Consider the following 11,735-nt stretch of genomic DNA (forward strand, 5'->3'; position numbering starts at 1 on the left):
ATGTGAATCTCTCGACTTGGAGTGAGCGGTGGTTGTCCAGAGACGGACGCTGAAGTCGTCGCTGTAGAAGCAAAGTCTGAGAAAACTGGTTAAGCATAGTTGTCATTTTATCTGTTAACTCATTCAGCTGGGATTGCATGGCATTCTGCATATCTCCCAGAGAACTGAGTATTTGAGCATGTTGGCCCAGAAGATTCCCCTGAGAGGAGATAGCAAAAAACAGTTCGTTACCAGCCTCTGGTCTCCGGGCATCCATGGCAGTTTGATCCACTGGGTCCATATTATAGCTGGATCATTCTGTCACAAAAGATAATGAACCCACGGAAGAGGTTAGCAGTTTAACTGTTTAATTGAGTAATCACCCAGAGGACCAGATGGCTGATGTCCCAGGATCTTGGCAGAATCCAGGAAGGCAAGGAATTGACCCAGGCAGGCAGAAAGGACTGGCTGGGCAGGACGTCAGATGTCTGAACAGGCAAGGCAGGCAAGGCAGTGATTTGTCTCAGCTTAGTTTGACACCTAGAAGAGGCAACGATCCAGCGTTGAATGGTGAACAGCCTGGGGTTTTTCAGCAGGTGAGGAGCATGATCGTGATTCTGCTCAGCTGTGCTGCCTTAACCACAGGCCACGTCTCCGCCAGACATCACAGAGAGATGCAGACAGCTTGGAGATCCATGACAGGATGGTAGTTTCTAGAACATTGTTCATGGTATAGATGGTAGTATCTAGAACGTTGTTCCCATTCTGGATTATAGTATCCAGAACATTGTTCCTGTTCTGGATGGTAGTATCTAGAACGTTGCTCCTGTTCTGGATTATATTATCCAGAATGTTGTTCCTGTTTTTTATTGTAGTATCTAGAATTTTGTTGCTTTTCTGGATGGTACTATCCAGAACGTTGTTCCTGTTCTTGATAGTAGTATCTAGAACGCTGTTCATGGTCTGGATGGTAGTATCCAGAATGATGTTCCTGTTCTGGATGGTCATATCTAGAATGTTGTTTATGGTCCGGATGGGAGTATCCAGAACGTTGTTAATGGTCTGGATGGTAGTATCTAGAACGTTGTTCATGGTCTGGATGGTAGTATCTAGAACATTATTCATGGTCTGGATGGTAGTATCTAGAATGTTGTTTCTGTTCCGGTTGGTAGTATCCAGAATGTTGTTCTTGTTCTGGTTGGTAGTATCGAGAACGTTGTTCCTGTTCTGGATGGTAGTATCGAGAACGTTGTTCCGATTCTGGATTATAGTATCCAGAATGTTGTTCCTGTTCTGGATGGTAGTATCTAGAACGTTGTTTCTGTTCTGGTTGGTAGTATCCAGAATGTTGTTCCTGTTCTGGAAGGTAGTATCCAAAATGTTGTTCCTGTTCTGGATGGTAGTATCCAGAACGTTGTTCCTGTTCTTGATGGTAGGATCCAGAACGTTGTTCCTGTTCTTGATGTTAGGATCAAGAATGTTGTTCCTGTTCTGGATGGTATTATCCAGAACGTTTTTCCTGTTCTGAGATGGTAGTATCTAGAATGTTGTTCCCATTCTGGATTATAGTATCGAAAATGTTGTTTCTGTTCCGGTTGGTAGTATCCAGAATGTTGTTCCTGTTCTGGATAGAAGTATCTCAATTGTTGTTCCTTTTCTGGATGGTAGTGTCCTGAATGTTCTCCCTGTTCTGGGTGGTAGTATCCAGAATGTTGTACCTGTTCTGGATGGTAGTATCTAGGATATAGATCCTGTTCTGGATGGTAGTATCCAGAACGTTGTTCCTGTTCTGGATGGTAGTATGCAGAATGTTGTTCCTGTTCTGGATGGTAGTATCCAGAACATTGTTCATGGTCTGGTTGGGAGTATCTAGAATGTTGTTTCTGTTCCGGTTGGTAGAATCCAGAATAGTGATCCTTTTCTGGATGGTAGTATCTAGAACGTCGTCACCATTCTGGATTATAGTATCCAGAATGTTGTTCATGTTCTGGATGGTAGTATCTAGAATGTTGTTTCTGTTCCGGTTGGTAGAATCCAGAATGTTGTTCCTGTTCAGGATGGTAGTATCCAAAATATTGTTCCTGTTCTGGATGGCAGTATCTAGAATGTTGTTTCTGTTCCGGTTGGTAGTATCTAGAATGTTGTCCCTGTTCTAGAAAGTAGTATCTCAAATGTTGTCCCTGTTCTGGATGATAGTACCCAGAATGTTGTTCCTGTTCTGGATGGCAGTATCTAGAACGTTGTTCCTTTTCTGAATGGTAGTGTCCAGAATGTTGTTCCTATTCTGGGTAGTAGTATCTAGAATATTGATCCTGTTCTAGATAGAAGTATCGAGAATGTTGTTCCTGTTCTGGATGGTAGTATCTAGAATGTTGTTCCTGTTCTGGATGGTAGTATCCAGAACGTTGTTCCTGTTCTTAAGGGTAGGATCCAGAACGTTGTTCCTGTTCTTGCTGGTAGGATCCAGAATGTTGTTCCTGCTCTGGATGGTAGTATCCAGAACGTTGTTCCTGTTCTGGATGTTAGTATCTAGAATGTTGTTCCCATTCTGGATTATAGAATCTAGAACGTTGTTTCATTTCCTGTTGGTAGTATCTAGAATGTTGTTCCTGTTCAGGATAGTAGTATATCTCAAATGTTGTTCCTGTTTTAGATGGTAGTATCCAGAACATTGTTCCTTTTCTGGATGGTAGTACTCAAAAGGTTGTTCCTGGTCTGGATGGTAGTATCTAGAATATTGTTCATGGTCTGGATGGTAGTATCTACAATGTTGTTGCTGTTCTGGATAGTAGTGTCTAGAACGCTGTTCTTGGTCTGGATGGTAGTATCCAGAATGATGTTACTGTTCTGGATGGTAGTATCCAGAATGTTGTTCATGGTCTGGAAGGTAGTATCTAGAACGTTGTTCATGTTCTGGATGGTATTATCTAGAACATTGTTCATCGTCTGGATGGCAGTACCTAGAACGTTGTTTCTGTTCCGGTTGGTAGTATCCAGATTGTTGTTCCTGTTCTGAATAGTAGTATCTCAAATGTTGTTCCTGTTCTGGATGGTAGTGTCCAGAATGTTGTTCCTGTTCTGGATGGTCGTATCTAGAATATTGATCCTGTTCTAGATAGTCGTATCCAGAATGTTGTTCCTGTTCTGGATGGTAGTGTCCAAAATGTTGTTCCTGTTCTGGATGGTAGTATCCAGAATGTTGTTCCGGTTCTGGATGGTAAGATCCAGAAGTTTGTTTCTGTTCTGGATGGTAGTATCCAGAACATTTTTCCTGTTCTTGAAGGTAGGATCCAGAACGTTGTTCCTGTTCTTGATGGTAGGATCCAGAATGTTGTTCCTGTTCTGGATGGTAGTACCCAGAATGTTGTTCCTGTTCTGGATGGTAGTATCTAGACGGTTGTTCCTTTCTGGATGGTAGTACCCAAATTTTGTTCCTGTTCTGGATGGTAGTATCTAGAATGTTGGTCCTGTTCTGGATGGTAGTGTCTAGAATATTGATCCATTTCCAGATAGAAGTATCCAGAATGTTGTTTCTGTTCTGGATAGTAGTATGTACAATGTTTTTCCTGTTCTGGATGGTCGTATCCAGAACGTTGTTCCTGTTCTTGATGGTAGGATCCAGAATGTTGTTCCTGTTCTGGATGGTAGTATCCAGAACGTTGTTCCTGTTCTGGATGGTAGTATCCAGAACGTTGTTCCCATTCTGGATTATAGTATTTAGAATGTTGTTCATGTTGTGGTTGGTAGTATCCAGAATGTTTGACCTGTTCTGGATGGTAGTATCTAGAAACGTTGTTTCTGTTCCGGTTGGTAGTATCCAGAATGTTGTTCCTGTTCGTGATAGTAGTATTTCAAGTGTTGTTCATGGTCTGCATGTTAGTATCTAGAATGTTGTTTCTGTTCCGGTTGTTAGTATCCAGAGTTTTGTTTCTGTTCTGGATGGTAGTATGCAGAACGTTTTTCCTTTTCTGGATAGTAGTATCTAGAACATTGATCCTGTTCTAGATAGTAGTATCCAGAATGTTGTTCCTGTTCTGGATGGTAGTATCCAGAATGTTGTCCGTGTTCTGGATGGTAGTATCTAGAACGTTGTTTCTTTTCCGGTTGGTAGTATCCAGAATGTTGTTCCTGTTCTGGATAGTAGTATCTCAAATGTTGTTCCATTTCTGCATGGTAGTGTCCTGAATGTTCTTCCTGTACTGGGTGGTAGTATCCAGAATGTTGTTCTTGTTCTGGGTGGTAGTGTCTAGAATATTAATCGTTGTTCATGGTCTGGATGTTAGTATTTAGAAAACTGATCCTGTTCTGGATAGTAGTATCCAGAATGTTCTTCCTGTTCTGGATACTACCATCCAGAACGTTGTTCCTGTTCTGGATGGCAGTATCCAGAATGTTGTTCCTCTTCTTGATGGTAGTATCCAGAATGTTGTTCCTCTGCTTGATGGTAGTATCCAGAATGTTGTTCCTGTTCTGGATGGTAGTATCTAGAATGTTGTTTCGGTTCCGGTTGGTAGTATCCAGAATGTTGTTCCTGTTCTTGATAGTAGTATCTCAAATGTTATTCCTATTCTGGATGGTAGTATCTAGAATGTTGTTCCTTTACTGGATGGTAGTGTCCAGAATGTGGTTCCTGTTCTGGATGGAAGTATCTAGAATATTGATCCTTTTCTAGATAGTATTATCCAAAATGTGTTTCCTGTTCTGGATGGTAGTATCCAGAATGTTGTTTCTGTTCTGGATGGTAGTATCCAGAATATTTATCCTGTTCTGGATAATAGTATACAGAATGTTGTTTCTTTTCTGGATGGTAGTATCCAGATTGTTGTTCCTATTCTGGATGGTAGTATCTAGAATATTGATCCTGTTCTAGATAGTGGCATCAAGAATGTTGTTCCTGTTCTGGATGGTAGTATCCAAAATTTTGTTCCTCTTCTGGATGGTCGTATCCAGAATGTTGTTCCTGTTTTGGATGGTAGGATCCAGAACATTTATCCTGTTCTGGATAATAGTATCCAGAATGTTGTTCCTGTTCTGGATGGTAGTGTCTAGAACGTTGTTCCATTTCTGGATGGTCGTATCCAGAATGTTGTTCCTGTTTTGGATGGTAGGATCCAGAACATTTATCCTGTTCTGGATAATAGTATCTAGAATGTTGTTCCTGTTCTGGATGGTAGTACCCAGAATGTTGTTCCTGTTCTGAATGGTAGTATCTAGAACGTTGTTCCTTTCCGGATGGTCGTAACCAGAATGTTGTTCCTGTTCTGGATGGTAGTATTTTGAATTTTGTTCCTGTTCTGGATGGTAGTATCCAGGACGTTGTTCCTGTTCTTAAAGGGTAGGACCCAGAACGTTGTTCCTGTTCTTGATGGTAGGATCCAGAATGTTGTTCCTGTTCCGGATGGTAGTATCCAGAACGTTGTTCCTGTTCTGGATGGTATTATCCAGAATGTTGTTCCTGTTCTGGAGGGAAGGATCCAGAACGTTGTTCCTATTCTTGATGGTAGTACTCAAAAGGTTGTTCCTGTTCTGGATAGTAGTGTCTAGAACGCTGTTCATGGTCTGGATGGTAGTATCAAGAATGATGTTACTGTTCTGGATGGTAGTATCCAGAACGTTGTTCATGGTCTGGATGGTATTTTCTAGAATGTTGTTCATCGTCTGGATGGCAGTATCTAGAACGCTGTTTCTGTTCCGGTTGGTAGTATCCAGAATGTTGTTCCTGTTCTGAATAGTAGAATCTCAAATGTTGTTCTTGTTCTGGATGGTCATATCCAGGATATTGATCCTGTTCTAGATAGTCGTATCCAGAATTTTGTTCCTTTTCTGGATGGTAGTATCCAGAATATTGATCCTGTTCTAGATAGTCGTATCCAGAATGTTGTTCCTGTTCTGGATGGTAGTGTCCAAAATGTTGTTCCTGTTCTGGATGGTAGTATCCAGAATGTTGTTCCTGTTCTAGATGGTAGAATCCAGAATGTGGTTCCGGTTCTGGATGGAAGTATCCAGAATGTTGTTCCTGTTCTTGATGGTAGTATCCGGAATGTTTTTCCTGTTCTTGATGGTAGGATCCAGAACGTTGTTCCTGTTCTTGATGGTAGGATCCAGAATGTTGTTCCTGTTCTGGATGGTAGTGTCCAGAATGTTTATCCTGTTTTGGATGGTAGTATCTAGAACGTTTTTCCTTTTCTGGATGGTAATGTCCAGAATGTTGTTCCTGTTCTGAATGGTAGTCTCTAGAATATTGATCCTGTTCTAGATAGAAGTATCCAGAATGTTGTTTCTGTTCTGGATAGTAGTATCTAGAATGTTTTTCCTGTTCTGGATGGTCGTATCCAGACTGTTCCTGTTCTTGATTGTAGGATCAAGAACGTTGTTCCTGTTCTTGATGGTAGTATCCAGAATGTTGTTCCTGTTCTGGATGGTAGTATCCAGAACGTTGTTCCTTTTCTGGATGGTAGTATCTAGAACGTTGTTCCCATTCTGGATTATTGTATTTAGAACGTTGTTCCTGTTCCGGTTGGTAGTATCCAGAATGTTTTTCCTGTTCTGGATGGTAGTATCTAGAAATGTTGTTTCTGTTCCGGTTGGTAGTATCCAGAATGTTGTTCCTGTTCTTGATAGTAGTATTTCAAGTGTTGTTCCTGTTCTGGATGGTAGTACCCAGAATGTTGTTCCTGTTCTGGATGGTAGTATCTTGAACGTTGTTCCTTTTCTGGATGGTAGTATCTAGAATGTTGTACCTGTTCTGGGTGGTAGTATCCAGAATGTTGTTCCTGTTCTGGATAGTAGTATCTCAAATGTTGTTCCATTTCTGCATGGTAGTGTCCTGAATGTTCTTCCTGTACTGGGTGGTAGTATCCAGAATGTTTGTCTTGTTCTGGATGGTAGTGTCTAGAATATTAATCGTTGTTCATGGTCTGGATGTTAGTATTTAGAAAACTGATCCTGTTCTGGATAGTAGTATCCAGAATGTTCTTCCTGTTCTGGATGGTAGTATCTAGAATGTTGTTTCGGTTCCGGTTGGTAGTATCCAGAATGTTGTTCCTGTTCTTGATAGTAGTATCTCAAATGTTATTCCTATTCTGGATGGTAGTACCTAGAATGTTGTTCCTTTACTGGATGGTAGTGTCCAGAATGTGGTTCCTGTTCTGGATGGAAGTATCTAGAATATTGATCCTTTTCTAGATAGTATTATCCAAAATGTGTTTCCTGTTCTGGATGGTAGTATCCAGAATGTTGTTTCTGTTCTGGATGGTAGTATCCAGAACGTTGTTCCTGTTCTGGATTGTAGTATCCAGAATGTTGTTCCTGTTCTTGATGGTAGTACTCAGAATGTTTTTCCTGATCTGGATGGTAGTATCTAGAACGTTGTTCCTTTTCTGGATGGTAGTACACAAAATTATGTTCCTGTTCTGGATGGTAGTATCTAAAACGTTGGTCCTTTTCCGGATGGTAGTGTCCAGAATGTTGTTCCTGTTCCGGATGGTAGTATCTAGAATATTGATCAAGTTCTAGATAGTAGTATTTAGAATTTTTTTCCTGTTCTGGATGGTAGTATCCAAAATGTTGTTCCTGTTCTGGATGGTAGCATCCAGAATGTTGTCCCTGCTCTGGATGGTAGTATCCAGAATGTTGTTCCTGTTCTGGATGGTAGTATCCAGAATGTTGTCCCTGCTCTGGATGGTAGTATCCAGAATGTTGTTCCTGATCTGGATGGTAGTATCCAGGACGTTGTTCCTGGTCTGGATGATAGTATCCAGAATGTTGTTCTTGTTCTGGATGGTAGTATCTAGAATGTTGTTCCTTTTCTGTATGGTAGTGTCCTGAATGTTGTTCCTTTTCTGGATGGTAGTATCTAGAATATCGATCGTTGTTCATGGTCTGGATGTTAGTATCTAGAATGTTGATCCTGTTCTAGATAGTAGTATCCAGAATGTTTTTCCTGTTCTGGATTATAGTATATAGAACGTTGTTTCTGTTCCCGTACGTAGTATCAAGAATTTTGTTCCTGTTCTGGATGGTAGTATCCAGAATGTTGTTCCTTTTCTGGATGGTAGTATCCAGAATGTTGTTCCTGTTCTGGATGGTAGTACCCAAAATGTTGTTCCTGTTCTGGATGGTAGTATCTAGAACGTTGTTCCTTTTCTGGATCATATTGTCCAATATGTTGTTCCTGTTCCGGATGGTAGTATCTACAATACTGATCCAGTTCTAGATAGTAGTATATAGAATTTTGTTCCTGTTCTGGATGGTAGCATCCAGAATGTTGTTCCCTTTTCTGGATGGTAGTATCCAGAATGTTGTTCCTGTTCTGGATGGTCGTATCCAGAATGTGTTTCATGTTCTGGATGGTAGTATCCAGAACGTTGTTCCTGTTCTTGATGGTAGGATCCAGAATGTTGTTCTGGTTCCGGTTGGTAGTATCCAGAATGTTGTTCCTGTTCTGGATAGTAGTATCTCCAATGGTGTTCGTCTTCTGTTTGGTAGTGTCCTGAATGTTGTTCCAGTTCTGGGTGGTAGCATCCAGAATGCTGTACCTGTTCTGGATGGTAGTATCTAGAATATTGATCCTGGTCTAGATCGTAGTATCCAGGATGTTGTTCCTTTTCTGGATTATAGTATTTAGAACTTTGTTTCTGTTCCCGTTGGTAGTATCCAGAATGTTGTTCCTGTTCTGGATGGTAGTATCCAGAATGTTGTTCCTGTTCTTGATGGTAGTATCCAGAATGTTGTTCCTGTTCTGGATGGTAGTATCTAGAATGTTGTTTCGGTTCCGGTTGGTAGTATCCAGAGCGTTGTTCCCGTTCTTGATGGTAGGATACAGAATGTTGTTCTTGTTCCGGTTGGTAGTATCCAGAATGTTGTTACTGTTCTGGATAGTAGTATCTCCAATGTTGTTCCTTTCCTGTATGGTAGTGTCCTGAATGTTGTACCTGTTCTGGATGGTAGTATCTAGAATATTGATCGTTGTTCATGGTCTGGATGTTAGTATCTAAAATGTTTATCCTCTTCTAGAAAGTAGTATCCAGAATGTTGTTCCTTTTCTGGATTATAGTATTTAGAACGTTGTTTCTGTTCCCGTTGGTAGTATCCAGAATTTTGTTCCTGTCTGGATAGTAGCATCCAGAATGTTGTTCCTGTTCTGGATTATAGTATTTAGAACGTTGTTTCTGTTCCCGTTGGTTGTATCCAGAACGTTGTTCCTGTTCTGGATGGTAGTATCCAGAATGTTGTTCCTAAGCTTGATGGTAGTATCCTGAATGTTGTTCCTCTGCTTAATGGTAGTATCCAGAATGTTGTTCCTATTCTGGATAGTAGTATCTCCAATGTTGTTCCTTTCTTGTATGGTAGTGTCCTGAATGTTGTTCCTTTTCTGGGTGGTAGTATCCAGAATGTTGTACCTGTTCTGGATGGTAGTATCTAGAATATTGATCGTTGTTCATGGTCTGGATGTTAGTATCTAGAATGTTTATCCTGTTCTAGAAAGTAGTATCCAGAATGTTGTTCCTTTTCTGGATTATAGTATTTAGAACGTTGTTTCTGTTCCCGTTGGTAGTATCCAGAATTTTGTTCCCCTCTGGATAGTAGTATCCAGAATGTTGTTCCTGTTCTGGATTATAGTATTTAGAACGTTGTTTCTGTTCCCGTTGGTTGTATCCAGAACGTTGTTCCTGTTCTGGATGGTAGTATCCAGAATGTTGTTCCTAAGCTTGATGGTAGTATCCAGAATGTTGTTCCTCTGCTTGATGGTAGTATCCAGAATGTTGTTCCTGTTCTGGATGGTAGTATCTAGAATGTTCTTTTGGTTCCGGTTGGTATTATCCAGAATGTTGTTCCTGTTCTTGATAGTAGTATCTCAAATGTTGTTCCTATTCTGGATGGTAGTACCCAGAATGTTGTTACTGTTCTGGATGGTAGTATCTAGAATGTTGTTCCTTTACTGGATGGTAGTGTCCAGAATGTGGTTCCTGTTCTGGATGGTAGTATCTAGAATATTGATCCTTTTTTAGATAGTATTATCCAGAATGTGGTTCCTGTTCTGGATGGTAGTATCCAAAATGTGTTTCCTGTTCTGGATGGTAGTATCTAGAACGTTGTTTCTTTTCCGGTTGACAGTATCCAGAATGTTGTTCTTGTTCTTGATAGTAGTCTCTCAAATGTTGTTCCTGTACTGGATGGTAGTACCCAGAATGTTTTTCCTTTTCTGGTTGGTAGTATCTAGAACGTTGTTCCTTTTCTGGATGGTATTATCCAGAATGTTCTTCCTTTTCTGGATGGTAGGATCCAGAATGTTGTTCCTGTTCTGGATGGTAGTATCTAGAATATTGATCCTGTTCTAGATAGTGGTATCCAGAATGTTGTTCCTTTTCTGGATGGTAGTATCCAGAATGTTGTTCCTGTTCTGGATGGTAGTATCCAGAATGTTGTTCTTGTTCTGGATGGTAGTATCTCGAATATTGATCCTGTTCTAGATAGTAGTATCCAGAATGTTGTTCCTGTTCTGGATGGTAGTATCTAGATCGTTTTTCCTTTTCTGGTTGGTAGTATCTAGAACGTTGTTCCTTTTCTGGATGGTAGTATCCAGAATGTTCTTCCTTTTCTAGATGGTGGTATCCAGAATGTTGTTCCTTTTCTGGATGGTAGTATCCAAAATATTGTTCCTGTTCTGGATGGTAGTATCTAGATCGTTGTTTCTTTTCCGGTTGACAGTATCCAGAATGTTGTTCTTGTTCTTGATAGTACTCTCTCAAATGTTCTTCCTGTTCTAGATGGTAGTATCTAGAATATTGATCCTGTTCTAGATAGTGGTATCCAGAATGTTGATCCTTTTCTGTATGGTAGTACACAACATTTTGTTCCTGTTCTGGATGGTAGTATCTAGAACGTTGGTCCTGTTCTGGATGGTAGTGTCCAGAATATTGTTCCTGTTCTGGATGGTAGTGTCTAGAATATTGATCCTGTTCTAGATAGAAGTATCCTGAATGTTGTTTCTGTTCTGGATAGTAGTATCTAGAACGTTTTTCCTGTTTGGGTTGGTAGTATCCAGAAGGTTTTTCCTGTTCTGGATGGTAGTATCTAGAAATGTTGTTTGTATTCCGGTTGGTAGTATCCAGAATGTTGTTCCTGTTCTTGATAGTAGTATTTCAAGTGTTGTTCCTGTTCTGGATGGTAGTACCCAGAATGTTGTTTCTGTTCTGGATGGTAGTATCTAGAACATTGTTCCTTTTCTGGATGATACTATCCAGAATGTTGTACCTGCTCTGGATGGTAGTATCCAGAATGTTGTTCCTGTTCTGGATGGTAGTATCCAGAATGTTGTTCCTGTTCTTGATAGTAGTATTTCAAGTGTTGTTCCTGTTCTGGATGGTAGTACCCAGAATGTTGTTTCTGTTCTGGATGGTAGTATCTAGAACATTGTTCCTTTTCTGGATGATACTATCCAGAATGTTGTACCTGCTCTGGATGGTAGTATCCAGAATGTTGTTCCTGTTCTGGATGGTAGTATCCAGAATGTTGTTCCTGTTCTGGATGGTAGTATCCAGAACGTTGTTCCTGTTCTTGATGGTAGGATCCAGAACGTTGTTCCTGTTCTTGATGGTAGGATCCAGAATGTTGTTCTTGTTCTGGATGGTAGTATCTAGAATGTTGTTCCTCTTCTGGATGGTAGTATCCAGAACGTTATTCCTGTTCTTCATAGTCGTATCTAGAGTGTTGTTCCCGTTCTTGATGGTAGGATCCAGAATGTTGTTCTTATT

This window comes from Telmatherina bonti (genome assembly GCF_933228915.1).
Source record: "Telmatherina bonti genome assembly, chromosome: 7".
NCBI lineage: Eukaryota > Metazoa > Chordata > Actinopteri > Atheriniformes > Telmatherinidae > Telmatherina > Telmatherina bonti.